Source organism: Vulpes vulpes, chromosome 9 (genome assembly GCF_048418805.1).
Source record: "Vulpes vulpes isolate BD-2025 chromosome 9, VulVul3, whole genome shotgun sequence".
Lineage (NCBI taxonomy): Eukaryota > Metazoa > Chordata > Mammalia > Carnivora > Canidae > Vulpes > Vulpes vulpes.
The window spans coordinates 50,254,515-50,270,376 of record NC_132788.1 but is presented as its reverse complement, the minus strand read 5'-3'; the positions used below and the strand labels follow the sequence as shown (position 1 = coordinate 50,270,376).

Genomic DNA, 15,862 nt, shown 5'->3' with positions numbered 1-15,862 from the left:
GGTTTAGTTTTGTAAGACACTGCTGTGGGACCCAGGAAGCTTAACCAAAGTCCCCTACCCCTGACAAGCAGCGCAGGACCGACTCCATTCGGTGCCGCCCGGCCACCTCCCGCACGACCCCACAGGACCTGCTTATTGCTGAAGGCGCTCCCCACCCCGGTCGAGCCGCCGGGCGCCCCTTACCGGAAACCAGCTCGTAACAATGTATCCCCGCCTCGTGCCGCCAAACCTGCGGCATCTGACCGGAGCGATAGGCCGGCTCCAGTGGATGCTACGGGGTAAGGTGGGATTCGGGCGGCCCCCTGCGTGCGGGCCCACAGGACTGGGCAACTTTCTGCCTATGGTGCAACCCCATGGGCCACGGGCCCTATAGAGCTGCTACCCCTCTTAGCCTCGGGGTCCAAGTCCCTGCTGCGGTGTCGGGCGCACTTGGACCCAAGCTGGAGCTTGTAATAAACCCTCGTGTGTTTGCATCGGTGTCGGCTCCTCGGAGGTTTCTGGATTCGCGATCTTGGGCACAACAACTGCACACTGCCTTCCAGAGTAGCTGTATCATTTTGCATTCCCAGCAATAATGAGTGAATTTCCGTTGTTCCGTGTGCTTGTCAGCATTTAGTGTTGGCAGTGTTCTGAATCTTGATCTTCCTAATAGGTATGTAGTGGTGTGATCTGGAGCATCTTCTCATGTGCTTTCTACAATCTGCATAAATTCCTTGGTGGGGTAGTTTCCGTGGCCTGCCACTTTAGACGGGCAGGGATTCTATCTTTCAGAATAAACACTGAATAAATATTTCGTGCATGCAGGCTCAAATGAATCCAAGATCATATATTTGTGCATCCATGGCTTTCAATGAAATGGCAAAAATTCACTACAGAAATGGAAATAAAGCCCCGGTACATTAGAGGGATAAATCCATTCAAATGTCCAGCCCTTTTATCCAGGTTGTCTTTACTTGGATTTCAAAACCACAAAGAGATTTATCGTCACCTGCTCTCCTTGGAGAGTAACAATTTATGTTTATGTTGGAAGTTGCTGTATCTTTTTCTTTTAAAGTTGCCAAATTCATTTATCTGCCATTTATTTAAATCTGAAGGGAAAAAATTGAACTGTGTGATCTTTATGATTTCTTTAAAGAAAGTGATATGTTTTGTTTCACATCACATTCACTACCACACACTAGGGTCAGCCCCTATTTAACAATGGTGAAGATTCTAGACCACCGGGGTTTAATAGCTATGCTCAACTCTTTTACATTAGGCAGACCTAAAAAAGAGAAATCAGTGAACCAAGTGTATGGAATTATTCCAGAGGAACAAATATTAGAAACAGGTGTGAGATACTTCCTAGGGAAAAATGAAGCATTAATTCATTCTAACTGGCGGTGGACCATGTTATATTTCCTGAAGAATTATCTGCTTTTAAACATTTTAATAAAGGAGTTAATTATATTGTTTTTTTTAATTTCAAGCAAATTTTTACAAAACATAAAAAGTAGATAAAGAAACTTTTAGTCAATTATGAAACTACAAGAAATATTTTATTCTCCATCTAATTCCCGTATCTTCTGAGCATAAGCTTACATGAAACATATTTTTAGAATATTGAACACCTATAATCTATGCTTTACACTTGTCCTATAACTCATGTTTATAGCAAAATGTCACATATCTAATGTTTATTTTATTTTATTTTTTAAAAGATTTTATTTGTTCATGAGAGACACAGAGAGAGTCTAATGTTTATTTTAATGACATTTTATGTTCTTCCTCGTTCCAGAAATGATTTGAGGTTGTGGCATTGAATAAATTGGTTGTTGAATACCTTATTTTACCTTGAAAGGCAACAAAAGCAAATTTAACAAGTGGGACTATATCAAAACAAAAAGCTCTGTAGAGCAAAGGGACCTATCAACAGAATGAAAAGGCAGCCTAACAAATGAGAGAAAATATTTGCAAATCATATATCTTATACAAGGTCAATATCCAAAAAATAGCGAACTCTCACAATTCAATAGAAAAGAACAAACAGTCCAATTTAAAAATGGGCAGAGGATCTTAATAAACATTTTTCCAAAGAAGACATACAGATTGCCAGCAGGTACATGAAAAAGATATGCAGTATCACTAATGACAAGGGAAATGCAAACAAAACCACAATGAGCTATCACCTCATACCTGTTAGATTAGATGTTTTCAAGTATAACAAGAAATAACAAGTGTTGGTGAGGATGTGGGGAAAAGAGAGCCCTTGTGCATTGTTGATGGAAATGTAAATTGGTACAGCTACAGTGTGGAAATTCATCAGAAAATTAAAAACAGAAATACCACATGAACCAACAATCTAATCTCACTTCTGGACATTTTCTCAAAAAATGTGCAATCGCTATCTTGAAAATATATCTGTACCCCTGTATTCTTTATAGCATTAGTTATAATAGCCAAGACTTGGAAATAACCTCAGTGTCCATGGATGGATTAATGGATAAGAAGATATGGGCTGTGTGTGTGTGTGTGTGTGTGTGTAATGGGGTATTATTCAGTCATAAAAATAAAACAAAATCTTGCCGTTTGTGACAACATGGATAAACACAAGGGTATTCTGCTCAGTGAAATAAGTCAGAGAGACAATTGCTGTATGATCTCACTTCTCTGTGGAATCCAATAAAAAAACCTGAACTCATAGATACAGAGAACAGTTTGGTAGTTGCCACTGGGGAGGGTAGAAGTGAGGGGGAAATGGGTGAAGGAGGTCAAAAGATACAAACTTCAAGGTATGACATTGGTAAGTCTGGGGGATGTCCTGTACAGCATGGTGGCTAGAGTAAACAATACTGTGCTGTGTATTTGAAAGTTTCTAAGACAGTAGATCTCAAGAGTTTTCATTACAAGAAAAAAATTGTGTAATTGTGTGGTGATGGACGTTAACTAGTAATTATTTTGCAATATATGCACATATCAAGTCATTATGTTACACACCTGAAACTAATACAGTGTTGTATGTCAATTACAACCTAATTGAAATGATTTTAAAAATTAAAAAAAATCTCTGACAGGCTGCCCAATAATGGATGTCGATTTGTCCAAAATTTAGGATAGGATGATTAAATGTAATCCAGATTCCACTCTCAGAATCTTGCATTTCTGCTTGTCTGCCATTACCTGGATTACTTCTCCATGTGATGTTCACTGCCTGGAAAAAGAAAATAGTTGTCTGTCCTTGAGGTCTCCATTTTCCTTCTTCCACTCCCTTGAATCCAGTTCATCAACTTTTTATCCCAACACTCCCCAAAATTGTTCCTACTGAGGCCAACAGTGGTTTCTCTATTGCTCATCAGGAGTTGGCCAGGGAGGTCAGTCCACCTCCCAACATGGTTTCTCTATTTTCTTGGTCTTGAGGCCACCACCTTGCCTTGTTTATTCCTGTGCCCTCTTCAGACTCCTTCTTAGCCTTCCACTGAACTCTGTGTGTTGGATGCCCTGAGGCTCATACAATCTCATCGATGAAAATTACACTTACCCGGATGTCCCTCAAAAGTATACCTTTTAATCCAGACATTACCCCCAAACTCTAGACTGATATATCCAAATATCTATTAGATATCTCTATTTTGCTACCTAAACATCATGTGTCCAGAGCTAAAATATTTCTTCTGCCTTTCCCTGCTCAATGCCACGGGACGGGACCTGCTGCAGAACCTCCTGAAGTGTAACCCCGTCCAGCGCATCTCGGCAGAAGAGGCCCTGCAGCACCCCTACTTCTCTGACTTCTGCCCTCCGTAGGCTCCAGGACCTTGGCCAGGCTGGGGCCTGGCCTATTTAAGCCCCCTCCCGGGAGGGGAGAAAAAGCAGGGGATGTACGGTGTGCTGAGCTCCAGCTGTGCTGGGCCTAGCCGGGGTAGAGGTGCCCGGCCTGTGTTCTTCACTCCCTCCATGGACTTTATTTAATTTCATAAATTGGCTCCTTTCCCACAAAAAAAAAAAAAAAAAAAAAAAGAGGGAGCTTCAGCAGCTCCCTCTGCTGAAGCCACGTTGGCTACTTGATGTGTCCTCAACCTGCCACACATCTTCTCCCTTCAGGGCCTGCTGTTTCCTCTGCCTGGAATGTTCTCCAGTGTGTCAGTCACTGCTCAACAAGAAGCAGAACCAGTTGGATAGAAAGATCTTTGTTAAAACGAATTGGCAGTTGTGGGGCTGGCTAAGCATGTCTCAATTTCATAAGCCAGGCAGTCAGGAAAGGAAGATTATAAGCAGAATGGAGCTCCGAAGGCATGCACTGACGATGTCTCCTCTCAAGCCGCATTTCTTCTCTCTCTCTCTGGAAAGTGTCAGCCCTGCTTTTAAGGCCTTCCAACTGAGCAAGTTAGGCCCCTTCAGATCACCTAGGTAATCTTTAAAGTCAACTGACTACAGACTTTAATTACATGTGCAAAACGACTGCACAGGAGGACCTAGGTAAGTGTTTGAATAACTTGAGATGGTAGCTGAGCCAAGCTGCCATATCAAAAAAAGCCACTACACCTAGATATCCTTAGGATCCTTTCCCTTACTTCCTTCAAAGTCTTGTTACCATGTCACTTTATCAGAGGAATCTCCCCTGATCATATTCTGTTGATAACATACGACTCTCAAGCAATCCCCAATCCTGCTTTCACTCTCCTATCATTTCTTTTTCCTTAAGGCACTATCCTTACCTTCCATTTTATATATTTTATTTTTTTTCTCCCCTTATAGATTGCAAGAGTACTTTTCTGTTTTATTTTCTTACTCGAGCCCCTATACCCAAACACTGCTTGGGACGGAGTAGGTATTTGATAAATAACATGTTGAATAACGGGGGTCCTTGGTGGTTCTGTCAGTTAAATGTCTGCTTTTGCTAAGGCTGTGATCCCAGGTCCGGGGATCGAGCCCTGTTTTGGGTTCCTTGCTCAGCAGGGAGCCTGCTTCTCCCTCTCTCTCTGCCTCTCTCCTTTCTCCTCTCTCCCTACTCATGCTCATGTTCTCTCTCTTTCTCTCAAATAAATAAATAAAATCTTAAAAAAAAACCACGCTGAATAAGTTAATGAATGATACATAACAAAAGAACACTGCAATTTAAAAGTACAATTTTGAAGATGGTTATTGCTTCCTCCAAATTGACCATTTCTTTTGATGAAATCAAAATGTGCAAAATAAGACATTGTCAAAAATAATGTTCTACTAATGTCTATGTATAATTCAGCTACACACACACACACACACACACACACACACAGAGCCTTTTATTGATGCCCCCAAATTACCTGGATTAAGAATGTTACGGATATTTTGCTTCCATGACAATGAACTGGGTGGTGGTTTGTCCTCCAACATATAAACTGGACTCAAATGCATATAACATGTTTAATTGCCATAAATCAGGAAACAATGCTAATTCAATAGCTTTTGTCTTCATTTCTGACCTTTTGCCCAAAGACACATTTTATTTTGTGGATCCCAAAAGGTAAAGGAGACTCATGCATTCCAACTGTTTTAAAACTTATCTGAGGCTTCCTGAAATCAATTCCATTCCCCCAGCCAGATATCTACAGCCCATGTCCACACAACGCTTCCTTACTGCTTTCTTGTCCGCATCCCAAACTCCCAAACTGTGTGTAGATTCTTCTCAGGTTTTGAGAGATATAAAGGAATCAGAGCTCCTTTTTCTTGCTGCTGATTTTTTTCCCACCTCTTTCCTCTTTACATTTCTCTTGCTTCCTGAAAGCATCGTTTGGCAGCCTCTTCCTCTAGGCCGTCTTTCAGCTGCCACTAGTGCTAAGGAAGATTCACTCATGACTCTAGCCGTTGGTCAGTCATGAATGAAATCAATGCTGTTCTGATCATTTTCTTCACCTCTCTTGTTTCCTAGACCTGATACTTGCTAGAGACCAGCACCCATGTCTGTGTCACTTATAGGGGGTCAGGATGCAGATTTGCATTGTATTTGATAGGATACTTTATTTATTATTTTTCATTAGGATACTTTTTAAAAATTTTTTTAAATTATTTATTCATGATAGTCAGAGAGAGGGAGAGAGAGAGAGAGAGAGAGAGGCAGAGACACAGGCAGAGGGAGAAGCAGGCTCCATGCACCAGGAGCCCGACGTGGGACTCAATCCCGGGTCTCCAGAATCGCGCCCTGGGCCAAAGGCAGGCGCCAAACCGCTGCGCCACCCAGGGATCCCCTCATTAGGATATTTTAAACCTACATCAAAGCATTCTTTGTACCTTGCTGTCTTGTATACTTTGCTGTGCTGTTTCCTGGGAGGAGGACAAGGGTCTACTTTTGTTGTAGGCTGACAAAAAGAGCTACAAAGAAAAAAAGATAGAAGGGATTCTGATTGTGCTTGTGACCATGGACATAAATGCTTTTTCATGTAACTATTCATGAGTTTGCACTGCTCAAACCAAATACACATTTCAAGGAAAAGCTGGAAGATGCAGACAGACGTTTCAAAAGCATTTGAGTCTTCATCCTCTGGCCTAATGTTTTAAAATGTCAGAAGTGTATCTATCACATAAAAGAATGTGAACAGAAAAAAAAAAACCAGTCAGACAAGCTGCCTCATCAGCTTTCAAAAAAAAGAAAAGTGACTTATTTGCTGATGAAATTTTTATTCTCTTTTCATGTGTGGTTTGACATTCCTAAGGGGGCTCTGAAAATATTGCCCCAGGAATAGGAAATAAAAAATTAGCTACTTTGCATGCATAAATCAACTTTATTACATCAGAGCCTTATTTATTTCTGTGGCAAAATGTAAAGCAAGACACTAAATGCTCAATTATTATAGATACTAAACTTTTGTTGAATAGAATATGACTTATCTCTTTTTTTTCAGTTATCTATCGTTTTATTGCAATTATCTCTATATACTCTAAAATGTAATAATGTGAATTGATGCAATTGACTATTGAGGTATCTGTGATTTAGAGACCAGATTAATGCGTTATTCTGAATTTTTTCTATAAGTACATTTAAAGATTAGTTTAGTATGAAATAAAGCCAAAACTCTATTAGGAAGAAAACTAGAATCTCCATTGGCTAGTAGACACAGCTATTCAAATAGGTGATTTGTATTAAATTTTTAAAATGACATGTTTTCATGATTTTAGGATAAAATTATTTAAAAACAAGAAGAATTTCCTGACTATACCTATTATTCAGACAAGGGAAAGCCTTATAAAATTATTTTAAAAAACAAGAAAATTTTCCTGACTGTATCTCTTATTCAGACGAGGGAAAGCCTTATAGTAGCACAATTAAATTGCTGATTGTCTGCCAATTGTAACAAATGCTCCTTGTTATCTCATTGCGGAAGTCTTTGTCACTTTGACCAAGCAATATAAGTTATTTCCTTTGCTGTGTCCCTTCAGAAATTTGTATGTCTTGCTTTTGAATTACATACACTCCAGATGTCTATGGTGTGTGTCCATGTAATGTTTGTTTATTGTTTTTTTGTCTGCTCTCAAAACCCCACATGGTATGTAGGCTGCGAGAGATGGAAGCGAATAATTCTTTTTCCCTCACTATTCACATCTTTTCTCTTAGGACGTTTGAGTTTGTTTTTCTCTATGCTTGGAATATTCTTACCCCAGATTACTAAATTGCTTGTTTTCCATCCTCCTTGAGGTTTTGCCCAAATATTACTTTACCTGTGAGATCTTCTCTGGCCTTTTTTTTCTTTTTTCTTTTTTTTTTTTTTTTAAGATTTTATTGATTTATTAGAGAGAGAGAAAGAGAGAGAGAGAGAGAGAGAGGCAGAGGGAGAAGCAGACTCCACGCAGGGAGCCTGACGTGGGACTCGATCCCAGGTCTTCAGGATCATGCCCTGGGCTGAAGACGGTTCTAAACCGCTGAGCCACCAGGGCTGCCCTCTCTGGCCTTTTCTAAAATATATTTTTTACAAAGGTAAAGTCATGGCTCTGATGCAACTAAAAAGTTTTTATTTAACTCATTAGTTAATGAGCGAACCAATGAGATGTTCTGATAAGTTCAAAGGAGACTCTCAATACATAACAAGTGTGTATATGTATATGTCTGTATATTGTGCATGTGTACATACATATATACAGTCAGGAATGCTGAAATGAAGTTGCTCATGGATGCAAAACTAGTAAATATTCTTTAGAGCAATAACAATTTTTTTTTTTAGTAAGCTCTATACCCAACGTGGAGCTTGAACTCAACTCAGAAATCAAGTCACATGCTCTATCAGGTGAGCCAGCCAGGCACCCCTTCTATAGAGCGATAAAATGTGTAAAGTTGTCTTTTTTATGGGGTAAAAATCAACTGAAACTCTACCAGTCAATTTTCATTTACATTGCAATGGGCAATAGTTAATTTCTCCCCCTAAAGAGATGTAAAATGGCTTAGTTGACAGCATTCGATCAAAAATGCACATTCTGGGGCACCTGGGTGGCTCAGCGGTTGAGCGTCTGCCTTTGGCTCAGGTCATGATCCAGTCCCATTGGGCTCCCTGCATGGAGCCTGCTTCTCCCTCTGCCTTTGTCTCTGCCTCTCTCTCTCTCTCTATGTCTCTCATGAAAAAATAAATAAAATCTTAAAAAAAATAAAATTTTTAAGCATTAAGCCATCTAATTCATTGTCACAGATGCTAAAAGTGGTAATATGGACACATTTAACCTTCCTCTTTCCTTTTTTTTCTTCCTTTGATGACAGTGTTAATAAAATCTATAGTGGTTACAATGTAGAGAATACATAGGTCTTGGATGCCACACAAATGGCACTTTAGCTTGAAATAGTTAAGTCAGTAATAAAATGACAAGATAACCTTTCATTAAAAAGCAATAAAAGCAAAAAAAAAAAGTAATGAAAGCTTAAGAGCACTTATTAATGCATGAAGTTACCTATTATGTCCTCGGCATCTCTACCTGATGGATGTGAGAGCTGAACAAGTGGATCATGGAGCTGCCGGGGCACTCACTGCAGTAGGCAGAACACAAGCCCTCTTTTTGTGACCTCTTATTGTTTTAAATACAAGTTGGAACAAAGCTTATTTTGACAGTAAGTTCTAAAACAGTGTGCCTAGAAGAACATCTGTCCTCTGGGTACCTAAGCCTAAAGAACTTAGAACTTTCTCAAACCCAAACTAAACTGGTAATTAGCCACTAAAAGCCAAATGATCTGGAAAGAGGGAAGGAGTGGTTGTTTCTTTTTAAAAATACATGAAATTCTTTAATAATTAAAAGAGCGGATACAGGAAGAGTCTCATGGTTACAATCAATTAACTTTGTTCCTAGTCTCTTATCTTCTTTAAAACTTTCATTAACATCCCTACCTCATCCAGAAAATACTTTTGTGTAACCCCCACCTAATTTTAGCTCTGATTTTATTTAGGAATCCTTAACATTTGGAGTACATAGTTTGTACTACTCTCTAGTGAAGGCCATTCTGTTCATATGTTGCTTGGTAATCATGCCCCTCGGTTAGTTCACAGATGTATGCCCTTTCCCTTTGATTATTGGCTTCATGAAGAAAGGAATGGTGTCTCACTTTCCTTATGTTATTCCTTTGGTATGCCTTTTATTCAGAGTATAATCTGAAATTAAATCATATATAAGACAACATATTTTGAGAACTTCTATAACAAAGCTCATTTATATTTATTGAGTACTGGAGAAGAGTTGGCCCTCTGTTAGCTTTATTTTAAAAATAACTTAAATATAACTTTTTAAAGGAAGACGGATTTTTGGAACAAATTTCAAAAGTTACAAACAAATAACAAAGTTAAAATTTCTCCTTCTCCAATACCACTCTTTACTTAGTAGTTTGGCATATGTTCAGACTTGTTTTCTTTTCTTTTTCCTTATTTTAACCAAATAGTATTCTGTTCTGCCACTTGCTTTTTCACTTGCTCTATAAAATTTCAGTGAATGAAATCTTCAACTCTGGGTACTTTTTAATTTTTTTTAGTTGAGTTGAGTTGCATAAAGAATTGACAAAACTGGAAATAAATATTTTATTTCTAACAATTTGTCTACTTCACATGATCTTTGTAAACTCGAAGATGAAAGAAAAGCCTATTGGAATTAATTATCTTTTAAGGGGAATGAAAAAGAAACATTTGGTAATTGGAGTAATAACTTTTATTTATTTCTGTGCTTAAAATGCATTATTTAGAAGCTCTTTTTTCACTTTTCTAAGAACTCTGTTATCATAGACTTAGAATACAAATCTCTCATTGATAAGGTACCTGGGTGGTGCAGTTGGCTAAGCAGTGAACTCTTGGTTTCAGCTCAGGTTGTGATCACAGTTCTAAGATCAAGCCTGAGCTCAGTGTGCGGTCTACTTGAGTGTCTCTATCCCTCTCCATCTGCCACTCTCCACTCTGCACTCTCTCTCTCTCCAATAAATAAATCTTCTTTAAAAAGAAGAAGAATCTCTTGTTGCAAATGACACAAGTGGTCATATGGCCCACTCAGTCATTGTGTCAGAATCCATTTTACATTAGCCACCATTTCTGTTAACCATTTTTGTTAACCATTTCTGTTAACCATTATTGTTAACCATTTCTGTAGCAATAGGAATTATAGTTCTACAATATCTTCCAAGGGAGTATTTCCTTTTTCAGAAATATCTAAAAATTATTATTTTTTCCTTGCTTAACTACTAAGTGTTTCTCTATCTAGAACTTTTACTCATTGGGTTTATTTTGAATCTCTGTATTGTATTAGACAAATATAATCCTGTTCAAGTGATATTTGCACATAATCATCATCTTCCTCCTGAATATTCATTCCCTCCCCAAGATAACCTCCTCTCCCCCAATTACTTCAACAGTTGGTTTCATGTTCCTTCATCTAACTGGTGATTTTCTCCTGGTTATATTTCTATTTGGCCATTTTCTTCTTAAAGTACAATGCTGAAAACTGAATATAATAGTTCAGATGAATTCTAAATGCTTTTAAGTAGAGTAAAAATTTCCTTTTCTTACTTCAAACTCCTAAATCATTACAGAATTTTTTAAAAAAGATTTTATTTATTTATTCGTGAGAGACACACACACAGAGGCAGAGACCCAGGCAGAGGGAGAAGCAGGCTACATGCAGGGAGCCCAATGTGGGACTTGATCCCGGGACTCCAGGATCACACCCTGGGTTAAAGGTAGATGTTCAACCACTGAGCCACCCAGGCATCCCTTTTACAGAATGTTTTTATGGTAGAGATTTAAGATTTAGATTACATCCACTACAGGCACAATGTGGTTACCTCCTTTAATCATTCATTGCAGACATTATTTTGTAACGGTAGATTCTTTCTAGTTCAGACAGAACCTAAAATTCAGGTAAGGTGATCACACTGAGATAGAGTGAAGCAGAAGCTCATAGCTCCCAATCTCGCTTTCTAATGTAGAACCACCTGCTTTCCTTACAACACCAGAGAAGACACTGAAATGGGAGGCACGGATACTAAAATGCCAAATGTTTTGATGAGTTGCCTGTCATTTCATTAATTTCATTGGAAGGATTCACGTGGGAGTGTGAGGATTCATGCTCCCAAGCTGGTCTTTTAGCAACATGCTGCAGAAGGGAAGAGGAGGACATTTCTGATACTGGCAGTGAAAATTCTAATGTTAATGCCTTCCTCCAATATGTTCTGAGATGCTGCTTTATTCAATGTGAAGATAGTAAAATAACACTTGTAATGATTGGGACAAAGTCACTATACCCTAAAGAGATCTATTACTGCAGGCTATAATAATAATAATAATAATAATAATGTAGCCTGCAGTAATACTTGTCATACTTGGATTGTGAGCATTTCTCTTTCCTTCCATTTTTTTAGTGGTATGTAGGTAAATATTTAGGAATCACAGTGTCAAAATTGTGATTAATAATGAAATTATTAATTATTACAAATTCTTTTCTAGTAGAAACATTGACAAATTCCATGTATGGTATTTTGCGTAAGCAGGTAACATTTTGAGTCCTTCACACTGTAACTTCCAAGTTAAATAAATTATTTTTAAAAAATCACATTATTTGAGTTAATGGTATTTTACTGCAGTGAAAAAAATTCTTGAGAGGACCACATGTTTTCCCTCCATTGGAGAATTAACTAAAAAGATGAATCAATTTAGATTTAATAGAGAAATATCAGAGCTAGGTAAAACCCTAAATCACGTCATTCAAGCTCCCAATTACATAATAAATAAAAAGTGGCAGAAGAATTTCAAGATTTGTTCAAGGTCACATGGAAGATTAAAGTAAAACCCAGGTCTTATGGTACCTATTGTAGTAACTCTTGGGGTAATGTAATATGCTTTTTGCAAAATCAGAAGACAGAGGCAAATCAAAGATGTTTAAATAATCAAAACGTTGCACATACAGATCTTCCTCAATTTACCATGAGGTTACCTCCCCCAAAAAACCTTTTGTAAGTTGAAGATACTGTAAGTCAAAAACACTTTTAATATACCTAACCTACCCCAATCCTGGCTTACTTAGCCTACCTTAAATATGCTCAGGACCCCAACATTAGCCTACACTTAGGCAAAATCATCTGACACAAAGCCTATTTCATAATAAAGTACTAAATATCTCATAATTTCTTGAATACTGTATTGAAAGTGAAAAACAGCATGGTGGTATGAGTACAAAATGGTTGTCAACGTATCAATTAATTATCCTTGTGATCACGTGGTTGACTGGGAGATGGGGCTTGTTGCCCAGCATCATGAGAAAAGATTGTACAGATTAAAAATTTGAACTGCAGTTTCTACTGAAGTAGGCTTCAATCACTTGATTGTAAAGTAGAACAACAACAACAACAACAAAACATTAAGTCAAAACATTGTTAAGTCAAGGACCACCTGTAAGCAATAAAGCATGAAATCATCTTTCATTGAAAAGATAAACCAATCCTTTAACTCAAGAATTTCTCAACTCAATAGAATGTAGCAGAGAGGAAAGAGAATGGGCTTTATAATTATATATACTTAACCTTGTCTTGTCATTTACCAGTTATGGGCCAATTACTTAACTGTTCTGGGCTTTCTTTAGTTTCTGGAAACATTATAATACAACTACTCCCTTAAATAACTGAGAAGACCAAGTTAGATAATGTATGTAAATAGCCCAGCAGAACGCTTAATGTTATTGGTCTGTAAGCAATAGCTTCTATTTGTTGAAATATGGTCAACATTTAATTTCTATATAGTTTTTATTTCAGTTGTGAGTTCCTTTTCTATGTGGATAACTAAATTACAAATCCATCCTTATTCAGCTGTTCCTTACTGCAGGAAGGTTATCACCTGCTGGGATCTAGGAAGGCCTGGGAATGAGTGGCAGGGCATGGGCTAGGGCTGGCATTCAGGGATAAGCAGATTTACTGACCTTTCTATGTCTCTGTTACCCACTTAAAACATGTGTGATATTGGATGTGTGTCTGTGTGTGCGATATTACATTACCTATATGTATATACGGAAAGAAGAAGGAAAGAAAATAGAGTCTGTTTAATTCCAAATAAACTTTTTTAATTTTTTAAAGTAGGCTTCATGCCCAACATGAGGCTTGAACTCACAACCCTAAGATCAAGACCTGAGCTGAGATCAAGAGTCAGATGCTTAACTGACTGAGCCACCCACGTGCCCCCCAAATCAAACATTCTTAACCATAGTGTAACAGTTATTTCAAAAGTATTCATCAAAAGATACAGGTTATGATAAATAAGTTTATATTGTTTTCTTAAAAAGGCTTGGAAAAATTAAAATTGCCAAAAGAAAATATAAGAGTATCAACTTCAGCATACATTTTCTAGCATTGTATCTACAAACACATGTAAATGTCTATACATGCAAACATAGATGTGTGTATATATTTTACTGAGTCCCATGCTTCAGATATACTTCTGAGCAAACTCTACCTGTATCTCTTTATTAGGGGTGGGATAGTCATTTAAACTTTTTTTTTTTTTAAGATTTCATTTATTTACTCATGAGAGACGCAGAGAGAGAGGCAGAGACACAGGCAGAGGGAGAAGCAGGCTCCATGCAGGGAGCCCAATGTGGGACTTGATTCCGAGACTCCAGGATCACACCCTGAGCTGAAGGCAGACGCTAAACCACTGAACCACCCAGGTGCCTTAAAAACTTTTTCAACCTCAGTTTCTTATCTGAGAAGTGAAAGTGCTGACCTATCACGGGGGTTTTATGAGAATTGAACAAAGCAATGCACACATGGCATTTAGGGCAGTGACTGGCAAATGACAACAGCCTCACTGATGGATAACCAGGAAATGTTGTCAACTAAGATTTGATACCTTTCTATGGGTTATTTTATTACTTAAATTTTCTCTTTTGGGATGTGCCTGTTTATTGCTTTTGTTGGGTAGGTTTTGAAGACAGAATTTAGGACCAGAGAAAAAAGGCAAAGATTGGTTACTGAGATTGATCATTACTTTGAGACTTTGTCTTTGAAACAAAATAAAGGCACACAATTTTTTTCCTTTACCTGGAATACAACATATAAAGTAGGTGGGTTTGATTCAATTCTAGTTATCGACCTTTTATCTTCTTAAATTCATTCAAAGGGATGACATGATCTCAGCTAAAGAGAGGCACCGTGGGGAAGGAATTCTAATTTTTTTTTAAATTTATTTTTATTTATTTATGATAGTCACAGAGAGAGAGAGGCAGAGACACAGGCAGAAGGAGAAGCAGGCTCCATGCACCAGGAGCCCGATGTGGAATTCGATCCCGGGTCTCCAGGATCGCGCTCTGGGCCAAAGGCAGGCGCCAAACCGCTGCGCCACCCAGGGAGGGGAAGGAATTCTAGCAGGAGCAAGTTGGCACTGAGGCTTACTATGATCCAGGCAGTGAGCAGGATATGGGCTCCTGTGCTGAGGGAGCCAGGGTCTACAAGGGGAAGCAGAACTATAGAATACTCTGAGATACAAGTTCTACATTTAAGAAAGACAGTTGAGAGGCTATTGGACTGTGAAACGGGCACAACATTCAATTCTCTGAACCTATTTCCTCACCTGATATACACTCAAATCATGGCTGTGCGTTTTAGACATTTGTGAAAGTGCTTTGTAAGTTGCATAGTATCATTATGTAAATAAAATATACAGTAAAAATGCCTAATCAAAAGGCATAATCAAAAAGCTATTAATATTCAAAAGAAGAAATGAATAATGATGATAAGAGACAATGGGAAAGGCTTAGGAGAAGTTGACCTTGAAGAATTAAATGCATCCTTTGAAAGAGGTTGAGGTAGAGGAAAGATAATCCAGGCAGAATGAACACTATAATCAAAGACACAAGGTTATGAAAGCACAGGGCATAGTCTAGAAAAGTGAACAGTTGTGTGACTAGAATCTTTGGTGTGCAGGAGACAGACACAGAAAATGAAGCTAGGAGTAGAGTATATATTGTATATAACAAGACCCACGATGTCCATACTAAAGAATCATACATCATCTTGTAACAAACAAGGGTCTATTTATTATTTTTCTTTTTAATATAATTGACAAGACACTTGGGTGGCTCAGCGGTTGAGTGTCCACCTTTGGCTCAGGTCGTGATCTTGGGGTCCCAGGATCGAGTCTTGCGTCGGGCTCCCTACATGGAGCCTGCTTATCCCTCTGCCTGTGCCTCTGTCTCTCTCTCTCTGTGTATCTCATGAATAAATAAATAAAATCTCTTTAAAAAAATTTAATGTAATTGACCTATCACATTACGTTAGTTTCAGGTATACAACATAATGATTTGATATTTATATATATTGTGAAATGATCACCACAATATAAGTCTAGTTAATATGCATCACCACACAGTTACATTTTTTTATATCTTTTAATGAGAACTTTTAACATCTACTCTC

At 38.0% G+C, this 15,862-nt stretch overlaps 1 long non-coding RNA gene and 1 pseudogene across 1 annotated transcript in view; both read left to right on the top strand.

Moving 5' to 3' along the window:
* Positions 1-15,862, top strand: part of LOC112918697 (uncharacterized) — a 110,618-nt gene that overhangs the window by 70,785 nt on the left and 23,971 nt on the right. The gene's annotated exons all lie outside the window — the stretch shown is intronic.
* LOC112918544 (small ribosomal subunit protein eS19 pseudogene) overlaps positions 203-15,862 on the top strand; it is a 37,830-nt pseudogene continuing 22,170 nt past the window's right edge.